General features: G+C 34.2%; 1 long non-coding RNA gene across 2 annotated transcripts in view; it reads left to right on the forward strand.

The window, feature by feature from the left end:
* The window catches only part of LOC109026183 (uncharacterized), a 176,479-nt gene that overhangs the window by 158,186 nt on the left and 2,526 nt on the right, over window positions 1-15,767 (forward strand). For both annotated transcript variants that reach the window (XR_008678299.2, XR_008678301.2), the window contains exon 6: window positions 9,148-10,352. This is a non-coding gene — a long non-coding RNA (uncharacterized lncRNA). The remainder of the gene's footprint in view (window positions 1-9,147; window positions 10,353-15,767) is intronic.

Consider the following 15,767-nt stretch of genomic DNA (forward strand, 5'->3'; position numbering starts at 1 on the left):
TTTGGCTTCCTTGGCTTTAGACCACCTTGCTTTATTACAAGATGAATAACAACTTCCAGCACAGTAAAAGGCAGGCAAGTTGATTGCAAGAAATGAGAGTATCTATTTTTAAAGGTAGAAAATCATTATCAATTGAAAAATATATACTAATCAATATTAGAATGTGCTTGAAATGGTTAAGCTACAGAGGGGTTGGCTGTTGAATTAAAAGGTGTCATCTTGTTGGCTTTTTGGAAGAAAGCCAAAGGCAGCATCCAAAATGTTTTTCTTAGTTATGAATAAAAGCATCAGAATATATGGCAATTGTGATCAAAGCAATACAAATGAATTGAAGAGAGCTGAGATGTGGATTACATCAGCTCAGCAGGACAAGTGTTATTGAACCCAGCAAGGACAATGTGTGAGACATCACCGTTGGAGCTGAGTTAATAATAAGGGTTTTTTTTGTTTTTGTTTTATCCAAAATCTGCCAGAAATCTTATGCTGGGGCATTGAACCACATTGAATTGAAGTTGAAGAGTCTGAGTATTATCAACAAACAATTTTAGTTGAAAGATTAAATATCATCTGATATCAAATAAAGAATATTAGCCTGTGATTAAGGGTATGAGTTTTCCAATGGCTGATGCTGAATATGTGAAGTAGAGAAGTCATGTTTCTTATGTGGTCCTGAATTTCCCAACCATTGAAAGATTAGGAGTGATTCTGGAAATTTCTTTGTATTTGGTAGAAACGTCTAAGGAGCTACTCCAAAGAAATAAATGCACAAAGGTTTTCTTCCAACTCAGATGATGTACGGACTACTTTGGGTCCATGGATCCCAGATGATAACTTAGTTATCCTAAGTTAACTTAGAGATCATCTAATTCTAAAAGTTTATACAGCAGTAATAAGATTAAAACAATATTAGAGGATAAAGGGTAAATCTAATATTCTAATTTTTCAGTTGTGCCAATGGAACGCTAGAGAATTAAGATGTCTTCTTCATATTCAACAAGCGTATCCCTTTCCCATTTGGTGCTATTGCACTTTACTAATATAACTCTCATCTTTTCATTTGTTCTTTATATTTGAGCAAGTAGTGCCAACCCAAGCCTAGCCCAAGTCACTAGAAAACTGTTTCCTGTCTTTAAAAACAAACTATTGGGACAATGTCATCGAAATTTTGATTTTTGAAACTTTTATTTTATCTTGAGGAGAGTGTGTGTTAACTACTAATGTGTTTTCATGCCCATGAGGAATAGCATATTTGAAAGGAATACAATATTAATTTTGACCTCCCAGCAATGCATTCTTTAAAATTCAACATAAGCTTCTTTCCTAATCTCTTTCGCTTTGCTTTTCCTTTCTGGTTAGTACTTCTAAAGCAAGTTAATTAAGATTGATAAATCAAAATTGTTAAATATTTATAAATCAGAAGGGGTAATTTGTGACTGTGTCTGATCCACAAGAGAGCTTAGTGGGTAGGTAAAGGAGAGACAGAGAAAGGTGTTTAATATTGTACATTTTCGTGGAAATTATGTTAAGGACAAGCTTCCATGCTGGTGAGAACCTCACTTACACTGAATTCAGAATCACAAGACTATTCAAAGTTCACCTTCGCTGTACATATTGTGGTTTATTAGTGGTTAAATAATTTGGTAGGCAGATATCTGGGTACAGGGAAAGTATGGAAGGACTGCTACTGATAGAAGCACAAACAGTTATATATCATCTATAAGAACTATTTCAAAATACTGTTATTCTAAGCTCCAGTAAATTACCTGTGCTGAGAGAAAGCAGGCTGAGTTAATAATAAGGTTTTTTTTTTTAATCCCAAATCTTCCAGAAATCCTGTGCCAGGATATTGAACCACAGTGAATTGAAGTTGAAGAGTCTGAGTATTATCAACAAACAATTTTAGTTGAAAGACTAAATATCCTGGCTGACAAAAAAAAAAAAAAAATAGCCTGTGATTGAGGTTGTGAGGTTTCCCTCAATTGCTGATGCTGAACATGTGAAGTAGAGAAGTCGTGTTTCTTATGCGGTCCTGAATTTCCCAACCATTGAAAGATTAGGAGTGATTCTGGAAATTTCTTTGATGGGCAGAAACTTCTTTTTTTTTTTTTTTTTTTTGAGACGGAGTCTCGCTCTGTCGCCCAGGCTGGAGTGCAGTGGTGCGATCTCAGCTCACTGCAAGCTCCACCTCCCAGGTTCACGCCATTCTCCTGCCTCAGCCTCCGGAGTAGCTGGGACTACAGGCGCCCGCCACCACGCCCAACTAATTTTTTTGTATTTTTAGTAGAGACGGGATTTCACCATGTTAGCCAGGATGGTCTCGATCTCCTGACCTCGTGATCCACCCGTGATTTGGCAGAAACTTCTAAGGAGCCACTGCATAGAAATAAATGCACAAAGGTTTTTATCCAACTCAAATGATGTATGGACTACTTTGGGTGATCTTTAAAGTTAAGTTAGAGATCATCTAATTGTAGTAATAAGATCAAAACAATAGGCTGGGCGCGGTGGCTCACGCTTGTAATCCCAGCACTTTGGGAGGCCGAGGGGGGCAGATCACGAGGTCAGGAGATCGAGACCAGGGTGAAACCCTGTCTCTACTAAAAATACAAAAAATTAGCCGGGGATGGTGGCGGGTGCCTGTAGTCCCAGCTACTCGGGAGGCTGAGGCAGGAGAATGGCGTGAACCTGGGAGGCGGAGCTTGCAGTGAGCCGAGATCGCGCCACTGCACTCCATCCTGGGCGACAGAGCGAGACTCCGCCTCAAAAAAAAAAAAAAAAAAAAAGATCAAAACAATATTAGAGGATAAAGGTTAAATCTAATATTACAATTTTACAGTTGTGCCAATTGAATGTTAGATAATTTAAGTGTCTCCTTCATATTCAACAAGTGTATCCTTTTCCCATTTGGTGCTATTGCACTTCACTAATATACCTCTCATCTTTTCATTTGTTTTTTATATTTGAGCAAGCAGTGCCAACCCAAGCCTAGCCCAACTCGCTAGAAAACATTTTTTGGCTTTGAGTGCTGTATGACAGTGCTCACAACAAAAATGAGTCTGACAGAGAACGGAGAGAGAAATGGAAAATCAAATCAATGGGATTAAAGGAAAGATCTAGGACAATCTTTAAAAATCCATTAGCCTGCATAATTGGAAGTTATATGCATTCTTAGGAACTGGTCATGTTGTTCTTGTTCTCACTTTTCTCTGTTTCACTCAGAAATAGCCATTCTCATTAAATTGAATTCTGATGTCATTGTCACTGTTGGGCTTAGGCATTCTATCCAAAAGTAACTGATTGTTAAGTGATGAGATGATTCACACACAAACTGCAAATTGTAAGGCAACTTACATTGAGTTTTAAAAAAGTATGTATATGTGGTGTGTCCGTTTGAGTTTTAGTTTAGCAGGATGTTATAGATCTATTTTGCATTTAATAAGAAAAATTAGGCAGCTGAGTACAAGTTTCATATGCAAATAGCATTAAAGAGAGAATTTTTTTAAAAAAGTTAACCTTTTTTGAGAATACATCTGCTGTGCTTTCATGTAAATATTATTATATTTAAAAGTTAATGAAAACCATTGTGTTTTCTTTTCTTTTTCTTTTTTTATTTTATTTTATTTTATTATTATTATACTTTAAGTTTTAGGGTACATGTGCACAATGTGCAGGTTAGTTACATATGTATACATGTGCCATGCTGGTGAGATGGAGTTTCACTCTTGTTGCCCAGGCTGGAGTGCAATGGCGTGATCTCAGCTGACTGAAACCTTCACCTTCCGAGTTCAAGTGATTCTCCTGCCTCAGCCTCCTGAGTAGCTGGGATTACAGACATGTGCCACCACGCCTGGCTAATTTTTTGTACTTTTAGTAGAGACAGGGTTTTGCCATGTTGGGCAGGCTGGTCTCAAACTCCTGACCTCAGGTGATCCCCCTGCCTCAGCCTCCCAAAGTGCTGGGATTACAGGTATGAGCCACCACGCCTGGCCTGTAATCATCCTTAATCTAGTAAAGATAAATACAAGGGTCTTAAAGTTTCTTCTCTAATTCCTAAACAATACTTAGGGATTTGGTATGAAATATTCAGAAGTTGCATCAACAAATTTTTACATTGTGGTTTTAGATAAAAAAGAAGGCTAAATTTCAAAAATGCTGAGTGAGTGATAGGAGAGTATGATATTTCAGATAGATTGATATCTTTCTGTCAAGAAATCTTACAAATTCCACCCTTTCTTTTGACCTCTTTAGAAATCATACCTGAATGCAAGTGAAGGATTGGGACATTATTTAAAGAAAAATAACTTGGATCATCTGTAATTGTAAAATATTAAAGGCATCCAAATACATGATATTTAAAATTTTCATTTAAACAAATTATATCTGATATACTTCATATCTTACTGTGTTTTAGTTCCCTGAGTTTTCTCAGATATTTTAAAAATTACTTTATTGAGATATGATTGACTGTACAAAAACGTTATACCCATTTAATCTGTATGACTTGAAGATTTTGGAGATAAGTGTACACCCAGGAAATCATCACAATATATGCCATAAACATACCTATTACCTCCCAATGTTTCCTCCTACCCTCTTTATTTATTGTTACATTTCTGTCACAGAAGGGATAACAGAGGATACACCCTTTAGCAAATTGCGAAGTATACGATGTAAAATAAACTACAGGCACTATATTGTACAGTAAATCTCCAGGACTTATTTGTCTTGCATCACTGAAACTTTGTACCCTTTGACTAATTTTGTGTCCTTTGACCAACAACCTTCACACCATAAACAATGTTAAATATGTGAGGTAATATATATGTTAAATAGCTTGATTTAATTATCCTGCACACACACATTATACACAGACACACATTATGTTTTACACCATATATATAATTTTACTGTTACATGTTTATACAAGTAATTATGCTCATAATTAAAAATAAGGAAACAATAAAAAAGTATTAGGAATCAATGCAGAATTAGGTTCAAGTCTTGATATCTCTTCAATTATTAATGGGCGAGATTTACTTCTCTGGATCTCTCCATCTGTAAATTTAGAGTTTGGGTTAGGTGAGCTTTAAAGTTTCTTTTAGCTCTGAATTATACAAATCCTTTCATGAATAATTCTCAAATAATCACAATTATTCCCTAGAAAATTCTGAGAGAAGGATTTTTGTAAGTGAATATTAAAAAAATCATGCAGGACAAGAGAATAAAATATGTAATTTCCAGTTTTAATAATTAAAATCAGATTTATTTCCTAAAGTATTAATATCTTGGATATTATGGGGAAGTACTTGCTCTGAGATTCTAAAAGAAGCCAGTATCTGTTTTTTCATGATGTTTTTGGAAAAGTCCACTAAAGACCTCCTGATGCTACTCTTTCATTTTGGTAAATGTTAAACCTCACTACATAATCTAAGACTATAACTGTGTGTTAGAAATTCCTAATTTATGTTTTTTCTTGTATCTTGGGTTCTCTTCCTTGACCTTGACATGTCCATTTAATGAAACCTGCTCAAATTTGAGGCTCATTTAATTTGTTTCTCACAAATCTTCTGTATCTACTTTTACATATGTTCTTACGCCTGTGAATTCTCATGGCCCCTTGTCCTAGGGCGCCTCAGCATAATCCTCCTTTATTAGTAATATATGATATATGTTACATTAATGCCTTAAGGCCTTGAACTATTCACTCATCCTGAAATACTTTCTTCAGATCTTTCTGATTGGCTTTTTCTTGTTATCCAGGTCTTAGTTTATATTCTACCCCTGCAAAAAGCTCTCTGATCATCTAACATAACTTCCCAGTTACTGTCTATTTTATTGTCATGTTTTACTTTCTTCATAGCACTATTTAAAGTTATTTTATGTATGTCTCTCATTAAAATGTAAGTTTCCTGGAGACAAAAGAGGTTCAATAAATATGTAATGATGATAAATTTTTTGTATGTATGCATTTTATTCATTTTGCTGGAGAAGGCATTCACCTTAGAATAGAGTTATTTCTGTTTCATTTCTTTTATCTTCTGTAATATCTGATGTATGGTCTTGCACACCAGAAATTCTCTGTAGATATTCTTAATGGAATTATGTTAATGTGACAGAAAAAAAAACAGTAGAAAATTGGAGCTGTTACTCTCCATTCTATTTGCAAAATGTAGTTTGTACTGTAACATCATTTCATTTCATGGGTTCTTGACTTGATAAAAAATAAAGAAAAGAAAGAGAACCCCACAGTTTTAACATGCTAACTTAAAATCCATATAAAGGCCAAGCAACTGCATGCCCAAAGGAAACTTTGATTTAATTATTTTCTAAAAAGATGTCCATATCTATTTAACTGCCATTCAGAAAAATCATGAGTTTCAGAACTACAGTTCTTATAATAAACCTACAAATATACTTATTTATTAATACAACTAGAAACATTTTTATAGACCTGGTATAATCACAGAATAATCAATCAACCAGAAATGTAACATTTTTACTAATGATTTTGAAATGTAAAATGATATATAATGCTTTAATTGATCTAGGCTATTCAGAAACACCTAAGTCATTGTGACTACATAAAAGAAAGAAAAGCAGAAGATTTCTAAAGTGTCTAGTTCATTTTCATGTAAACAGGAGAATAAATGAAAGCAATGTTTTCTTTATTCAACATAAACTGGACTGGATTAAGATCAGACTTGCTACTTTCAGTTAAATTTACTATTAAATTGATATTCATTAGAATGTTAGAACAGGGAGGGATTCTAGCAGTCATTCAAATGAGGTTATTATAGGTGAGGAAACTGAACTAAAACAATCTATTCAATGTTGTTAAACTAGCTACTCTAGATTAGCTCAGCTTTAAAGACTCGCTAGATGTCCAGATGCAAGCACCTGCCTCTTAGTGCAATGCTTACTCCACAATATAGCCTTTTGACTCCTATTTCAAGGGACACCAAAGAGTAAAATTCTGTAACAGGTACTCAGCAGGGTTGGAAGCTAATAGGATTTGGACTCATCTACTATATATCAAGAAAAGGATCTCCAGTTTATAATAATACATTGTAATCAAGTCAATACAGTAATATTAAAATTATATCAAGTCCTGAAAAATATCTTTCTTTGAATATTTGGGAGGCACTTGTGGATCTAATACTGCTTTCTTTATGAAATTTAATAAGATTTACATTGTCTATGATGACTAAGATTCTGGTTATCAGAATGCAAAGTAGAGAAGTATGTAAAGGTACTGCTTTAGTGTGTGTATTAGTAGCAATTATTTCAGTTGCAAAAGGCAAGAACTCAGCTCAAATTAGTTTATACAAAAGAAGCTCACTGGCTGGGAAGAAAAGAGTAGCTTAAAGTTGAAAGCAAGAGATACAGAAAAACGAAGCACCTAGGGCAGGAATTATGCACTCAGAATTGCTAAAATATTATCTCTCTTTTCTTATCTGTGCTTAGTTTCATTCTTCATATTTTAAATAAGGTATGGCCCCTGGCCATTCCAGTATTATTTCCTCTCAGTTTAGCAACACTGCCCCTTCCCTTAAAGGGGTAACAGCTTATTTATTCCAGGTTCTATAGATTAATATTAAGGAAGGTCTTGAATTGGCACAGCTTAGGGTATTTGTTGGCAACAGGGGAATAGGGAATTCCTGTAGCAAGGTAACATGATTGAAATGTTCACAAGAACCACAGGCCACTGGGGAATAGTGACTCTACCTCCCAAAAGATGCTAAATTGTAAAAAGATGCAACACTAAAAAAATACCCCTTAGAATATTCGTGATAATGGAATTTGCCATGCTAATGTCCCATAAGTTAGTTGTTACAGAGGTGGCATTGTCAATTTCCAGTATTTCCCTTATGCAGCTTACAAGTTTACAAAGATTAAAAAATGATAAAACCTAATATTGGTGGAGGTGAAGTGAGATGGGCCTTCACGTAACACTGGAGGAAGTGTAAATTGGTAAAACCTTTTTGTAAAGCAATTTGATAAAATGTCAAGAAAATTAAAATAGTTCACACTTGTAGATACAGTAATTCCACTTCTAAAAGGAAAATCTAATAAAATAATTAAAATGTGGGTACATACTTATGTGTAATATTTTATGTAATTTGAATATTAGAAACAAAATCAATGTTCAGTAAGGTTTACTCAGTTAAATATAAATATAGTCATGTACCACATAATGATGTTTCAGTCAAGACAGGTGACATATACAGGCCAATAAGATTATAACACTATTTTTACTGTTCATTCTCTATGATTAGATACACAGATGCTTACATTGTGCAACAGTTGCCTACAGTATTCAGCACAGTAATGTGCTATACAGTTTTGTAGCCTCTAGGCTATGCCATCTAGCCTAGTTGCGTAGTAGACTATACTATCTACGTTTGTGTAAGTACCCTCTGTGATGCTCACATAATGAGGAAATCACCTAATGGCACATTTTGCAGAAGACACCCCTATTGTTAAATAATGCATGACTGTATGTGATAGGCTACTACGCAGATTACACCTAATACCCTTACATGATTTTGATAATATATTGTCATTGCAAACTTGAAAGGAAACAACTTCCTAAGTCATTGGCAATGATGTAAATTCATGCAAACTCATTGGATAAAATTATATATAAGATGTATCATAAAAATATATATCAAAATTAAAAATGCAAATATGACCTAGAAATTTTATTTTTAGGAATTTATCTCATATATATTCTAGTATGTACTCAAATAATGTTCACAGCAATACTGTTTGCAATAGAAAATGTCTGGAAATAAGTCAAATTTCCGACAATGAGGGACATATTGAATAAATTCTGCCATTAGAAAGGAATAATTTGTATATTAATCTGCAAAATACGCTAAATGAAAAAGCAAAAGTTCAAACACTGTCTGTATAGTAGACCCTCATTTCTCTAGAAATAGATAACAGTTGTGTAGTAGACATGACTGTGTTCACTAATAGCTAGTTCTCTCCTTGGACATAGAGAAGATTATAGTTTTCATACTTCTTGCAGTTAACTGAAGCCAGGAAACTAGATCTGGCAAATAAAATGAGTGGGACTGACTTTTGAGCTGACAAAAATGAAAAGCCCTTTTTAAATTCTGCCATCTCTCTCTTTCCTTGCAGTGTTAATGCACAAGGTCTTGTGTTGAAAATGTAGAGCCACGAGATAAAAGCAGCTTGGATGGCTGACTCATATACAAGGACAACTGCCTGAGAGTCACCAGGACTATCAAGAAGTTTGCAGAAACAAGAAATAAACTTTTACTGTTTTAAACTTTTGTGAATTTTGGGTTTTGTTTATCACCAAATAAACCTAGTCTATTCTGATTGTTATAAGTGGTTAATTTGGGAAGTCAGATATATTTAAAATTGGCTTACTGCTGTAACATATACAGTCCAAATTACATAATGGCTCAAATGCAATAGAAGTCTTTTTTTTTTTTTTTTTGCTCACGTATCACTTCATTGAGATTCTGCATTAATTGTAATGAGGAGGGTGGGGGTGTCTTATATCATACAGTTGTTCAGCAACCCAGGATGACCAACTTCGTAATATTTTTTCCCACTGGCTTCTAAAGTTCTCATAGATAGTAAAATTCATTTGGAAGAAGGAGAAAGAGCATGGAGGATTGCAGATGGAGATTTTTATGGGAAGGCTTGGAAGTTTCGAGGTTGCACATTACTACTTTTACTTGTTGGCTAGGAAACTATCACGTGGTCACACCTAAGTGCCAGTGAGTCTGACAATGTGGCAATTTGGTTGCGTGCCAGGGGTAAGAGGCAATAAATTTTGCTCAGTAATTATCAGTTTTTGCCACAGATGGAGGGACTTTTCATTGTATAACTAGTTGCTACTGTTTCAATTTAAAAGAGGAAAATATCATTTTCAAATAAAAACACAAAAGTGGCACAAAAAATTCTTATGATTTTTTTTGCTTGAATTTTGTGCATTTATTTGGCTATTATTAAAGTAAATAATTCTCTTTATAGAAAATGTAGAAAGTAACAAAAAATAAATAAGCAGAAAGTCATCCAATAACCCCCATGATCCCAGCATAATAACCTTTTTTAAGGTAACTGAAATGACCATCCTTCTTTTACAACTGCAGACACTAACACCCAGGGATTTTAAGAAATTTGTCAGCTCTAGTAAGTGGTAGAGCACAGAGAAAAGAAAAGCCAGGGAAGCTTTTACAGAGCAGGAGACAAGGATAGAAAAGGACTTATGAATGGGGAAACACAATTGACAAATTATTTTAAAATTTTGCAGGTTTAATCGCATGGAGAGAGAGAGCATAGAACACAAGAAATATACCAAAGCAACAGAGGTAATGACCTCAGCTTTAGAGATTTCCCATTTTATTATAGTTTTATTTCCATTTAGATACGTCATTTAGATATTAAGGTGTCACTGTCCAATAGGCAGTATGAACCTGGGTTCTGGATGAAGACTGGTCGGGATATTGTGTCAATGACAGTAGTTGAAGGCACTGGTGTTAAAGGCTGTAGATAGAGTTGTGATGAGGCAGAATTTTGAGCAATTTAAAAGTTAGATGTTGTACAGATTGTTGAAGGCTAGAATTGTTTTTTGTTTTTTGTTTGTTTGTTTGTTTGTTTCTTTTCTTAAAACCCTGGCCCATTTCCCTGAAGAGCTCCCACTGGAAAAGTCATAGTTGGATATGGTGTGAGAAGCTGGCCAGGATTCGAAATGGTGAATGTGGCAACCCGTTCGCTGCCTGGTATAAAATACATCCAGGTGTTCAATTCTGAGCTCCAAGGCTAACTATTATTATTAACTATCGTGTGCATCCATTTCTATAAACATCAGAAGACTGGGAACTCAGATAGCTTATTTTGCTCCCGAATCTGTTACTAAGTAGCTATATGAACTAAAAAAATTATTTTTCCAACCACGGCTTAGATTTCCTCGTATCTAAAATGAGAAGAATAGAATAAATAATCTCTTAACTACCCAGCTCTGAAACCCAGACTCCATGATAAGAATAAGCATTTTCCCAAACTCCGAAACTTAGTATTCTTTTATAGAAATTATTACTTTCTTCTTCATCTCCTGGTCATCAGCATAAACATCTCATCCATCCTCTAGACAATAATCATGATAGGGCAGAAAATCAATAATTATCTCTGTGTCTTCCATGGAATTTAACACAGAGCATTGAAAATAGTAGCAATTAATAAATTTTAAACAATAAACAATGACATACATTTTTAAACTGAAAACTTTGTGTTCTGTGCCGATTTCTCTGACGATAACATGTTAAAGTTTGAAGCAGTGGTCATGAAAGTGATAGTCTAGAGCCATCATAATTAAAGGGTGGTGCTCCCTCTGTAATTGTAAAATAAGGTTTGAGTAGCCACACAATGCCTCTCATACCTAGAATTCTAATAGATTAAAAACTCTTAAACATACAGTTCCAGGATCTATGACCTGGAGAAATCTCCTTCTTGGATATTGTACATAGGGTGGCAATCTTCCTTTATATTCATTCACTGGAGCCTTGGCTTTATGCTGCTTTGACAGCTCGTCAGGAATAAATCTTGTCAAGAAGGGCATTATCTTTAGAGATTTTCATATAGCTCATGTTGCTAGAAAGAAAAACATAGCAAGCTTGTTTAATCCAATTAATGAAGATCTGTAGACTGTCTTGCGCAGCTGGTCATTTGGCAATGGAGGAAGTTAATTTTAAGGTCTATGAAAGCTTTCCATTTGTGGTGACAAACTCAGGAACTCAAAGACTACTGTTAACTCTCTCCAACCATTTTGTAATTTCTTTTTTGCTTTTATAACTGTAGCAATAGAAAAAGTATCTTTTCTTGCATAAGCAGAAATGGTTCAGTATTTGTATCAACACATTAATAGATAATTAATCAAAATTAATAGATAATTAATAGATAATTCATCAACATGGATCTAATTAGATGGATTATTTGGGTTTATATATTTTTCTCTGGCATTTAGATCTTCTGTTATATACTATTATGAAAAAATACTAAATTTGTAGTTATAAAAGTTGGCATAAGGTACAAAATCTAACACTTATAGGCTGTGAATACAAGCCATTTCACTATTTTGGGCCTCAGTTTCTCATATATAAATGATGATAATACAGGTAGTACTATTTTTTTACTGTCACAGGATGATTTTGAAGAAAACTATGCAAATATTTGTGAAACCCTACAATCCAAAGCATCATACAAATATAGGTGCTGCATATATGGTTTTGCCATATCAGCACTGTCAGAAAAATATTGCCCCCAATTATTTACCATCACCAATAAAATAGAATTGTATATCTTCACTGTGTTATGTAGTTACGGAGCCATTATCCTGCAGATATTTCCTCAGATTTCTGCCGCACTCTGTGAAGATACATTATTTTCTCCCACTTTTCTAGCTGATGAGAAAAAGTACCATGCAAAAATCTTCAGCGATTTTTCCCCAAAATACCAAGTTTCAACATTTTGTAGCATTTTAAACAAAATAGACTACTTTCTACTTGTCTCATGCCACTTTAAATAGGATCATTAAGGGACACTCTCTCTGTCGAGATATTTGGGCAGATCCCTTAATGAAGAAAGGCAGCAATTCAGACCAAGGTGTGGGCAAAGGATACTCCAGGATGAGGAAACACCAAGCACAAAAGGGCCCGAGCCAGGACAGAACTGTTATTTCCAAGGAATACCAACATGTCCAGTACTAATGAAGTCAAATGAATGAGAGAAGAGTGGAAGGAGAGAAAGGCAATGTTTTGAGTAGTTGTCTGACTATATAGTCCCTCATAGACCATGATAGTTGTTTGCACCTTATTCTAAGTTCAGTGAAATGTCATTGAAGTCTATGTAGGAAAGCAACATGACATGATTTATGTTTTAAATGGATCATTTTAGCTCTTGCGTGTGGTATGCAATTTAGCATAATAAAAGCAGAGACAGGAATGATAGGCATGACAGGGATCAAAGTAGATAATACTAGTGGCTTAGACTAGAGTGACAGAAATTGGGATAATGAACAATAGTCAGATTGGATAGATTTTAAGGATAATGTCAACAATTATGTTAGATTAAATATAAGAAAGAGTACAAAACTAGCTCAGGATTTTGGTATGAGCAAATTTGAATTACAACCTGAATAGAGTTGAAAACATTAAAAAGTAACAATCCCAAATTTTCACCACACCTTACAAGATGCATTTGTGATTTGTGGATTCTTGTGTGTGGATATGTGTGTTCACATGTGTTTGTGACTATCACTTAGAAATTACTTGTAAAAAAATTTAACAAAATTCTGGAAGTATGCAATTAAAAATAAACCATAACCTATGGCTCAAAACTCATATCACACAATCGATTTTTGCCAAGGAATTCAACTTTTCTGTTACAGGAGAGTATTAAAAACAACAAAAAAAATCTACCTATAACAAGTAAATTTGAAGGGACTGGAATGAGTTTTGTAAGGGGTATGGAATACTGGAAAAAACCAGGACACAATTTTTTCTACAGATAATCATTATCAATTTTAATTTGTTTTAATTGCATGCTTCATCTCCCTTCCAATTTAGTCATTTTAAAATTAAAAATTGATTCTGTAAAACTCATCACTATACCACAAATGTGGCCCTTTTGTGTCAGCTACTTTTACATCCAGGGAAGAAAATGACTAATTTAATGAGGAAGTTTAAGAAAGAAAGAAATGTTCAAAGAAAAATAATGAGGCGCAGTTCCCTCTGGACCTGTTCCTAATGTTTAATACAAGAAAATGTCAGCAGTGTTTTAAGGTTCACAGAAATTATTGTGATACAGGCAACATTATATAGGCTTACTCACCAATAAGGCATGAGACTATCCACAGAGTAGGCAGAATATATGTTACTTTTATTAAAGGCAGTGTGGTATATAGTAAATAGATTGCCATTTATAATATTTCTTCTGCCATTGTAAGCATGTAATTCAATGACATGATATCCTAGTCTGATGGCATTGTCAGAATCGAAAGTTCAGAGGTGAAGTAACTGGTCACAGTCTCGCATAAGCACAAAAACCATAAAAACATGATTTTTTTTTAACTCCAAGGTCAGCATAGAGGTTGGTTAAAGCCAGCTAATGACATTTTTCTTGCACAATATTTGTCACAAAATTAGTTCATTTTGAAGAACGATATTGGAGACAGAGGTGTAAAAGAGGGGTTCTCATCCTCCTGGTATTTAAATTTCTTCCTGACAGCTATTAAATAGTGAGAAGGACAGTCTTTGGGACTTACTCTATTTTTGGAAGAATATAGATTGATTATGGGAAAGAAACTGAGGAAGCAAAAGCATTAATTACGTATTCTGAGAAAAGCAGAGAACCTCTTCTGTACCTCGCTGAATTTCCCTTGTCTTTTCCCCCTGCTGTTTACTGAGAAAAGAAAGCTCTCTCAGAAACCTTTTGAAGGACTAGATGTTAAAAGATTTCTGCTTAAAAAGACCCAGTCTGCTCTTTCAGTGAAAAACATACAACTTATTTCCAAAGCTTAGCATCATTATTACATATCCTATGTATTTTCTCTCCAAGAAGGATTATTGTTTCTTTCTCAATACTGTTATCTTTGCTGCATGTATACATGCAAATTGTCCTGGACTACAGGCAAACCAAGGGCATTCACCAGACACCCACCTACTTGGGGGTTCACGTGTGCATTGTTTTCAGTGGCTTCCATTAGAATGCCAGAAATTTTCCTTGTCTTCTTAGCCTCTTAGATGTAGCTTGTAAATCTTCAAATTCACCAAGAAAAAGCATCAGTGTACTGAATATTGCTTTTACCTTTCTAGATTTTTCTCTGACATCTTGGCCTTCCCAGTCAGATGATGGCCTTAGAAGATATTGAATACCTTCCCATAAATCCTTTTAAATATTATTTTCATATTTTATAGCTGTCTCAGAAGAATGGCTGATCTGCAATATGCTAGACTATCATTGGCAAGAACAAACAATATTACTGTTAGATTTTATGGTAGCAAAACAAAGCAAAAATCAGTGGTATATGAAAATATACCAAATTTCTTGAGAAAAAAGCCTATGCAAGAAACTTCATTTATTTAAGATGTAAAATCAATGAGTTTGACGCTGTATACACCCATAAAACCACCATCACAATATAAAACTAACATTTTTCATCATTTCTCAAAGATCCTTACTATATCTTTGCAGTCAGTTCTTCCGTTGACCCTCAACTGCAAGCAAAAATCTACTAGATTTTTGTTACTATAGATTAGTTTGCATGTTTTATAATGAGAATAATATCGTATGATCATTTTTTGTGTCTAGCATCTTTATCTCAGCAAAATATTTTGAAATTCATGTATACTGTTGTATGTATCAGTAGTTTATTCCTTTTAATTGCTGATTAGTTTCCCATTGAATGTGTACATTTACTTTGTACTTTATTGATTAATGATACCTAATTAAGTCTTTTTAATTTTTTTTCCATTTTATGGATGGTTAGTAGTAGTTCATTGTGTTTTATTTGCAGTTCCCTGATGACTAACGATGTTGGGTATTTTTTACTGTATTTATTGGCTATTCATATATTTTCTCTTGTAAATGCCTATTCAAATATTTTGAACATTAAAAAGTTGGGTTGTCTTCTTACTATTAAGATATAAGAGTTGTTGATATACTGTAGGCACAGTTCTTTATAAAATACATGTGTTCTGAGTATTTTCTCTCTCTTTGTATTGCTTTTT

This window comes from Gorilla gorilla, chromosome 2 (genome assembly GCF_029281585.2).
Source record: "Gorilla gorilla gorilla isolate KB3781 chromosome 2, NHGRI_mGorGor1-v2.1_pri, whole genome shotgun sequence".
Classification (NCBI taxonomy): Eukaryota; Metazoa; Chordata; class Mammalia; order Primates; family Hominidae; genus Gorilla; species Gorilla gorilla.